Here is a 10,639-nt window from a genome sequence, read left to right on the forward strand (position 1 = left end):
CTTTAGCCTATTTTTGGCTTTCTTTAATATTTAGAGTTTCCTCTATTTCATATGTATTTGACTGACAACTCCAAAACTTCTCTACTATTTGAAAATCAATAATTATTGTGCATATTGCTCTGATGGAGGATATTCTGGAATATGGTATAATAGTTGGTTACTTGGTTACTGTTTTACCAATACTTCCTATTTTATTTTTACAACAAATAACTTTTTATGATTTTATCTGGAAAAAGAGCAATGATACACAAAACATTAAAAGTCATACTGAGCTGCTAAATAGATGAGCATTTTACTCATCTTTTATCCTATTAAAAATGTATAAGACTGTGTTATTAATAGAAGACTTTAGCAAAATTCTTCAAAACATTTCAATCAAGGAAATCAATTCATAAAAGATAGTCACACTGATTAAAATATGAACTTAGTTACTTTGAATGTGGGTGTATCTGTCTTTGTGTGTGTGTGTGTGTGTGTGTGTGTGTGTGTTTTCTAAATTTTGGTAAGCAATGCTAATTTTAGCAAATGTACTACGAAAGAAATAAAAGATATGTTCAATTAAATTTGAACTAAATGCTGTTTAATAACTAAATCACACGTTTTATTCCTCTGAAATATATTTACACTTATGTAATACAAATTTCACTAAGTAAACATGCTAATTAAAGCTATAAAAGTTATGTTATTTTTATGTTGATACAAAGTTTTAAGAAAATATACTGTTGGTTAATGAAATTTGAAGGAATAAATAAAGCAAAATTGTTGTTATAAAGTCACTGTAACTTAATTTTTCTCATAATAATGTAGAATATTCTCATAAAAACATCACACAAGATGGGAATATAATAAATGTGAAATTTACTCATACTTTGAAGTTAATCCCAAAGAAAATTCAACTTACTAATATTTTGTAACATTTATTTACTGTGTATATATTTACATGTATTTTTCTGTCTAGCTCTACACAAATTGGATACCTATACACACATTATTTTGTACCCTTCTTTTTCACTAAGTGGTTTGTGATTATTATCATTAACATTAAGAGATTTAAGAATGTATATAGTGATTACACAATATACTAAAGCAAGTTCCTAGGGGGAAAATATCTATTACTGCAAAAATGTTTGTTATTTCATTTTCAATTGGTTTTATTCTATTATGGATCATATCAGAGGGCTTCATAAAATAAGTCATAGTATGAACTAAAGTAGGGAACTTATGTTTGCCAGATTTATTTTAGGGTTGAGATTCTTCTTTCTCAGACCACAGTTTACACCTTATGAGAACTGTAATTCCTTTCCCTAGAAATAAATTTTATTATTAAATTATTTTAACATTTTAAAATATGTTGTATATTTTCAAAATAGCCTCTATAGAAGTTCGTGTCTTTAAAAATTTTTGCTGTTTTGACATCACCATATATATTTAATATTTGAAACAGATAGTAGAAATGTAACTTGTTATAGTATTTTATTTGCAATTATTACAATGCTATTTAGCCTTTCAATATGTGTACTTTTTATTATTTTGTCTTTATTTGCAACAACACTTTCTTTGTAGTAAGAAGTTTTGAAATTGTTCATTGTCACAGTTTGACTATGTACCACATTTTTTCATAGGCATGTTTATCATCATCTTTACTTTTCAAATACATGGTAACCATAATGTTTATTTAATCCTTACACAAGGTTCATTTAGGAGTGTATTATAATATCCAGATGATTTAGGTGAATATTGGTGAGGTTTTCTTGGCTTTTTTATATTGTTCATACTTTAATCTCTAAATTAATTTTATTAAGATCACATTTCCTTAACATTACTTCTAGACATAAAATATAATTATGCTTTGTAAAATGTTTCATGGAAGCTTAAATGCATGATTTATTCTCTGCAAGATGTATATACTAGTATAAAAAATACTAAAATTAATATATATTTAAATTTTATGAAATATTATTTACTTGTATTTCTTTGATATCTCAAAGACCAGAAAGATTATGTTAAAATAATTTAATACTAAAATGTTTCTTCTATTATTTTTGTGTTCCCTACACTTTTTAAACTGTGTGTATATATGGTGTGTGTGTTAATTATTCCTTGTACAAATTTCAAGGAAATTAAAAAATTTTGTGATTGGATATTTTAAATAATGACACATTTTTAATGTGAAAAAGTTGTTTTTCATATTTTAGCTCAAATATCTCAGGTGTTAATATGACGGCCAATTAAAAAATTGTCTTGTCCTACATTCATCAATTTTTCATTTTTTTGTTTGTTTTAGTTATTGCTCTTGTGCACATCAAGTAGATTTGACTTTTGCTTTGTCTTATATTACCCATTTGAGAAGACTTCTCTTTTAATACATATTTTGAAAATATTTAAATTGGTGTTATTTCTAAGCGGTTTTTAATTTTTAAATATTGTTATTGCTTCTGCTGGTAGTATTGTTTTAAGATTCCTTGCTTTGACTTCTTTTTTCTTATTAGTTTACATTTTAGGAAATGTAATAGTTTACATATTAGGAAATTATATATATATATATTGTTTTCTACATATCTTGTTTTTATTCATTATATTTTAAACTCCAAATAAATGTACTAGTTTTCTAGATATCTCAGCAACTCTAATTCAGAAATAAAACTGTTTATTAATTTCTACTAATGAAAGGAGAAAAGTTAATACACACACAATTCCTCAGACCAATCCCTTTCTTTCTGCATTTTTCCAAAAGTTACATATCTTTGCCACAGCTTCTTATGGCCACATGCCTGCACAATTTATATTACCATTTAAAAAAATTCCTTAGCTTTTATTTTGTTTTTAAACACAATCATTTGTGTTTCATTCTATGAATAAATCATATGGATACTTATCCATTACTTTTTACTATCATAAATTTCAAGGTCATTAAATCTTATTTCAATTCATTTATTAGTTGTGCTCTGTTCAGTATACTATTTTGTTATACTGGAATTTGGATCTTGACACATTTTTTAAAAGTGTACATGAAGTCTTTGGATATTTCAAAAAATACTTCTTGTGGAATTATGTGCAAATGTCATAGCTGCTGCTTTAGAATTCTCAATTTCACCCTGGAGGAGTAATCAGCAGTGAGGGACAAAGGGGACTTGGACCTAAGACTGTGCCTGAGCAAAGCAAGGGGAACAACTGCTGATGCTGCCCAGGAAACTTACAGCTCCAACCTCTGTGTGCAGCTAACATGACCTAAGAATCCACATGGACCTCACTTGGCTTCAGCACTCCTCCTCTCTGGGGCAAGAGTTGAGGTGCTGGGAGAAAAGAAAGCAAACACTTAAAGGGAACAACACCAGCTTAAGCCTGACCCTCACGGTTTTTGCTCCAGCAACTTGGGATCAGACCCTCCACCACCAAAGTCAGCAGAGGAAGGAAATAAAAAAGATTAGAGAGAAAATAAATGAAATAGAGACCAAAAAAAAAAAAAAAAAAAAAAAAAAAAGATGATTTTTTGAAAAGGTAAACAAAATTGATAAACATTTAGCCAGGCTCACTAAGAAAAATAGAGAGGACCCAAATAAACAAAATAACAAATGAAAGAGAAGAAATAACAACAGATACCATAGAGTTTTTTTAAAAATGTAAGAATACTATAAATAGTTATATGGCCACAAAATTGAAAAACCTAAAAGAAATGGAAACATTTTTAGAAATATAAAACCTGCCAAGACTGAATGAAGAATAAATAGACAATTTGAACAGACATATTACTAGTAGTGCAACTGAATTTGTAATGAAAAACAAAATCGACCAAACAAAAGTTCAGGACCAAGATAGCTTCACAGGGGAATTTTACCAGACATATAAGTAATGGTTAATTTATATCCTTCTCAAATTATTCCAAAGAACTGAAGAGGGCAGAATACTCCAAAATTCATTCTATGAGGCCACAATTACCCAGACACCAAAACCAGACAAAGACACTCCAAAAAAAAAAAAAAAAGAAAGAAAATTACTGACCAATATTTTTGATGAGTATAGATGCAAAATTTCTCAACAAAATATTGGCAAACTGAAATCCAACAAGACCAAACTCTGAAAACTATAAAATATTGATGAAAGAAATGGAAGATGATGCAAAGAAATGAAAAGACAGCCTCCTAATTCAATGGCTATTGAATTGGAAGAATCAGTATTGTTAAGATGGCCATACTGCCCAAAGCAAGCTAAAGATTCAGTGCAGTTCCTATCAAAATGCCAATGACATTTTTCACAGAAATAGAACAAATAATCCTAATATTTATATGGAACCACGGGAGACCCTAAAACGCCAAATCATTCCCAGCTGGTCTTATTTCCTCTCCCTTTGAACATCAAATGAAGATGAGAAGGTGCATAAAATTCTATAAAAAGACAAAATATCACAGCTAATTGTCAATCAAAACCAAACAGGAAGAATGGTCAGCATCAACAAAAGCTAAATTTCTAAAGCAATCATCCCATGAGTGGAAGTATGATCTTGTTTCCATTCTTTTGATAATGGAATTTCTTTAGCATTGCTAAAAAATAAGGGTAAAAGGTGTGTAGGCAAACGACATAAATGAAATTGAAGTAGTGTGAAAAAAAATTTTTTTTAAATAGACAAATTCTCACATGACATTGTAATATGTCACTCTAGTGTCATACAATAGCTTGTACAACAGAGAATGACATATTAAGTTGTCATTTTCACTTTCACATGGAGGAGGGTATATATTCCAGTAATATATAAGAATGAGAATGGTGTCTAGTCTCTTGTATTCATATGTTTTTAATGTACCTAATTTCTTAATCCACATGATGTATATTTGAGACGTATTCTTATTTAAGAGAAAATAATACTTATCTAATTAAATTCAAAGAAACATAAAACTTTGCTCTAGCCTTAGATCATCATCTGAGTGATGCTATGTGGCAATTTTTATTAATGAGGAGTATATTATTGAACTCCTAAGCAAAGTGGTTTAAATGGTAAATTATACACGTGTTTCCTCTGCTATTCACAGGTTGCCCATTTCCATGTTATTTGATAGAACAATGCATAAGAAAAGGTAACAGAGTGTAACCTAGTTTATCTATTGCTTGAAAAATGGATGAATCAGAGGCAAGTGTCTCTCCATCTTTAAGTCTGAAGTATGAATGTTATTGGGTTCAAGAGCAAGCTGACCGGCAGACTCTCCTTCCTCAGAACTCACTGAGAGAGCTCTAGAAAGATAAAAAAATTTGCAAGAACAAACTCAAATAAAACTTCAACGGTGCCTAGAATATGGGAGAAGTAACTTTAAATATGCATTTGAAGTCAAAGAATGCAGCCAAATCACACACATCATGATCTACTTCAATGGGCAGAAATGCTTTGTGAAACAAAGATCAAAGGATGCCAGCTCATATTGTGAAATTATTTCATGAAAGCTAGTAAAGAGAAACTAACTAAATTAAAAATAGGAACATCCTAATGATCACAGCGATGTTTTTAGTGCGGATATGCAAATCTACATGACACGAACCAGCGAAAGGGAATATTCTATTGCTTAACAAGATTTCACACCCTTTTCTTTTGTGACTGGGCTTTTATTTTTTAAATTTTTTTTAATTGAAGTATAGTTGATTTACAATGTTATGCTAATTTCTGGTGTACAGAACAGTGATTAATTTATAAATGTATATATATTCCTTTTCATTACAAGCTATTACAAAATATTGAATATAGTTCCCTGTGCTATATAGTAGGGCCTGGATGTTTACTTATTTTATATATAATAGCTCATATCTACAAATCCTGCACTCATATTTCTTTTTTAATATAGTACCTTACATTATAATTTTAGTAGTTTTGCTCATTTGTCAAAATTGTCTCTGGTTCTGTCAATAAAGATATTTTCCTAGTGATGACTTTTTTACCATATTTACTTTAAAAAACTCTGTAAGTTTTTCTGATCACAGTCACTTCACTTAGTGCCATGTAGTTGCTTACAACTAGGTGGGAAAATGATGAACAGTGTCACGTGGGTATTGGCAGAGGCCATTCTCAACACCTGCTTAGAGAAGCAGCACACCCTCAGGTCAAAGATTTACTGAAGCCGTAATTCAACAGTGGAAGACTAAAGTAAGTCAGTGTACTGGTGAGTGGGGGAGAAAGTAATCAAGAAGCTACTAACAGTGTGGGCTAGTGCTGCGAAATTAGCTGGGTAGTCGTCTCATTCAGGGTAGCCTCGGGGACTTGCTGTGCAACTTGACACACTCAGGGAACAGAATGAGCTGAGTCTGACAAGCAGCCCTCCGGAGGTTCTAAACAGTCAGTTTACCCCCAGATCGACCCAGCTTTCATTTGGAAATACAGGGATCAAATCCTACTTTTGAGGGAGAACTGTGACAAGGGTGAAGACAGATTGTAGGGTGACAGTTAAGCTATCTGTCTATCCACTCGGGGATCCAAGGTCCCAGCGGTGATGGTGTCATCACATTAATGATGCAGAACAATTGCAACTCCTCAGCTTTGTTAAAATGTAGGCAATATGGGAGCATTGAAATTCCATGGTGATTTCCAGAATTTTTTCAGGACACTCATGCCAAGTATATAATAATTGTGGCCGTGAGTTTAAGTGTAACACATGGTCCCTCTCTGCCTGATGTAGCCCGAAGCCTTCTGGTTACACATGTATTTCAGAAAAAAGTTGTTTCCGGAATTATGCTTCTTCTAGTAAAGAATCTGTCTTCTGCCGAGATTGTAGTAAAGCTGGGTGATCCTGATACATTACACATACGTGGACTCTTACTATAACTGTTTTGACTATATGGATCACCTAGAGTTGTACTGAAAGTCTAAAAAATAGGAATCTCTTGTCCAGCGCTGTGTGATGCAACTACAAGAACGACAGAACAGTTCCACATCTCTGCTCTGCATTATAATAACCACCAGCCACATGATACAACTGAGTACTTGAAATGTTGTTAGTTTGACAAAACTGAGTTTTTAATGGAACTTAATTTGATTTTAATTTTATTTGTTTATTTATTTATTTACCTATTTTTTATTTTGAATGGAGGGACTGGGTATCAAACCTAGGACCTCGTGCATGCTAAGAATCTACCACTGAGCTGTGCCCTCCCCCACTGATTTTAATTTTAAATAGCCGTAAGTGGCTACTGGCTACTTCTTTGTACAGTTTAGCTCTAGACTATAAAGTTAAAACAACTAGAAGTGAGCAACTTATAGGTATGGAGTCAAAAGACAACTACTTAGTAGAAACTTTAAATATAAATATAAATAAGTGTAAATATAAATATGCATTTCCATCCTGACCAGATGTTCAAATTTAGTATTATTCAGGTGTTATTTCAGGGATTCATAAATTCAGTCAGAAGCCTAAGTACTTCTCATCTTCTGGCTCTGCCCTCTTTAAGGTGTCCAAGTGGGACTCCTCATGAACACATGCTGTTTTCTGAAGCTCCAGGAATCAGATCCTCATCTGAAACATCTAAAGAAGGAAAGGAGGGAGGGAAGGAGATGAATAGTTGGAGCACAAGGGATTTTTAGGGCAATGAAATTATTCTGTATGATACTATAATGGTGGCTACATGTCATTATGCATTTATCAAAACCCATAGAATGTACAACATCAAGAGTGAACCCTAATGTAAACTACAGAATTTAGTTGATAATAATGTGCCCATGTTGGTTCAGCAGTTGTACCAAATATGCCACACTGATGAGGGATGTTGAGGGTAGGGGAGTATATATGTGTGTGTGGGGAGAGCTATGTGCAAACTCTCTGTATTTTCTGTTCAATTCTACTGTGATCCTGAAACTTCTCTGAAAGAATAAAGTCTATTGAAAAAAAAATAAAGGAGGAAAGGAATCCATTCTTTGGTTCTTTTATTTCATGCTCTCTATACTGGAAAGGAAAATCTTTCTTAGAAGGTAGCTTCATTTGCATTTTATTTGTTTTAAAAGTCCTCAGGGGCAGAACTACCTGCAGAGGTTTAAGGGAACGTGACATTTCAGACTGATTCATGGGAGATCGGCTCATGCAACAAAGGAAAAACAGAAGAAGAACTGTTAAGTAGGGCACCCATAGTGTCTTCTAGACATCCTATGAGTGTTGAAGAAAATATCAGCCAGGTAGGGGAAATGAAAAGGGAAAAAAATACGCAATAAGATATACTTCTGTAGAAATATGAAAATGTGCCAGGGGTCTTGAAAGGTAGACAATGATGAAAAACAGTTCTACAGTAATAGAGAAAAAGATTTTAAAAGGCAAAGTGTATGGCTTCTTTAGACTTGAGACATCATATGGTGTGTGGTGAGAAGTAGAAAGGTAGGAGCATGAGGACCTACAAAGAGTTAGGTCATCTGAAGTACATGTGCCGAGATAATGTGTACATCAAGTCAGAAGTGGTGGGGAAATGCTGAATAATTTTCAGTGGAGAATGGCACTATTATATTACTTGCTGACTGCCATATTTAATGTATTCTGAAGGGTAGAATATGGCAGAGACTTTTCATGTTCACAACCACTAACCCAACCCGGCACTCCATCCTCCTTCCCAACTTTCTTTTACTGCATAGCCAGTATCACCTCATAACATATTACTGAGCCATACAGAACATGCTTAAGGCCCATCTCCTCTGCCAGAAACTTCCTGGCTGTTTGTTTTACCATGTTCTCCCTGGCTGCCCTACTCAGGCCACACTAATCTCCTTAGTGATCAACGCACTTGCCAACCATCTCCCTCCTTGGAGCATTTGCTGTGGCTGTTCATTCTATTTGAAATGCTCTTTCCCTGCATATTATATCACTTAATTCTTTGCAGGTATTTATCAGGTTTTGTCTCAGAGAAATCATCTCTAAACTACATATTTAATGTTACAGCCACTACCCTCCCTAACTTAGCAAATGCTATATACGTTTCTAGATTTATTTTTTACATAGTAATTTTTCTCATTGAACATATGTACTTTGATAATACTCTAGATGTTATACTCTAGGAAAATTCTATAAGCGCAAGATTTTTGTCTGTTTTGCTCACTGTTAACTAGTGATGCTAACAGTGCCTATGTTAAGCATGTATCAGATTTCCTATGAATATTACTTGAAGGGATATATTCACATTTCATAACAGTTGTATACCTGTAACTATCTTTCTCTTACTAATAAGATCCTTCAGATAGGGCTGTATGTTACTTGCTTATTTCAGGCTTAGCATTTTTCTGTTCTATAAACTCACACAAATAATTATTTAATATGTGAGCTGTATTGGTACACTCTGCAGATTAGTAATATATGGGATTATACATGGTGCAGTTATGAGCAACATTTGTCTCTGATAAAATTAACTTAAAAAATGAATTATCCATGTCTTGGCTATTGTAAATAGTGCTGCTATGATTTCCATCAACAGATGACTGGATAAAGAAGATGTAGTATATTTATACAATGGAATACTATTCAGCCATAAAAACTGACAACATAAGGCCATTTGCAGCAACATGGATTCTCCTGGAGAATGTCATTCTAAGTGAAATAAGCCAGAAAGAGAAAGAAAAATACCATATGAGATCGCTTATATGTAGAATCTAAAAGAAACAAACAAACAAACAAACAAAGCATAAATAGAAAACAGACGTAGACTCATAGACATAGAATACAGACTTGTGGTTGCCAGGGGGGTGGAGGGTGGGAAGGGATAGACTGGGATTTCAAAATTGTAGAATAGATAAACAAGATTATACTGTATAGCACAGGGAAATATATACAAGATCTTATGGTAGCTCACAGAGAAAAAAAAATGTGACAATGAACATATATATGTTCAGGTATAACTGAAAAATTGTGCTCTACACTGGAATTTGACACAATATTGTAAAATGATTATAAATCAATAAAAAATGTTTTTTAAAAAAGTAAATTATCAACCAACTATTTAAAAACAAGTATATTTAAATTTCAACTCCATATGTTATATATTTAAGCTAGATCTTCTTTCCCTCATGGTAATAATCAATTAATGTCAACTATTAGTTGTCTAATCCAGAGAAGGCATATGCTCAATAGTTAAAAATATCCCCTCTCCCCAATTCACATTATTCATTTATATTCATTGTCTTGCTTTCTTAATATTTTAGTGTGTAACCTCTGTTGTAATTAATGGAAAACCTGAGAAGAATGCAAAAATATTCTTTTCACTCAGTATTAGAATCTTTTCAGAGGAACTGGTTTTAATTAGGTCTATTTTAAAAAGAAATAGAACTATTTGTTGATAGGAGCATTTTACTCACTGTATTAATGTGCATATTTTGATAATCTTTATAATTATTTTCGTTTGTCAATTTAATATATTAGCTAATTCAAAACATTAATTAACTTCAGTTCTCTAAATTAATTAAATCTGAAACATCACAGAGTCCTGTTGTCTCTGATTAGTGAACAGCCTTAAGAAAACCTGGACAGGATACACAGAAGCATAACAACAGGATTGGGAGGCTCAACAACATGAACAGAGGTTAATTAACTTGAAATATTTTTCTATGTTGGCATTTTTTCAACCCATTTTAGAGGAAATATTATGCTAGTTATATATAATGTCATGATACAATGAGAGTTTTTCAAAATGAGCTGAA

This window comes from Camelus ferus, chromosome 14, assembly GCF_009834535.1.
Source record: "Camelus ferus isolate YT-003-E chromosome 14, BCGSAC_Cfer_1.0, whole genome shotgun sequence".
NCBI classification, from domain to species: Eukaryota; Metazoa; Chordata; class Mammalia; order Artiodactyla; family Camelidae; genus Camelus; species Camelus ferus.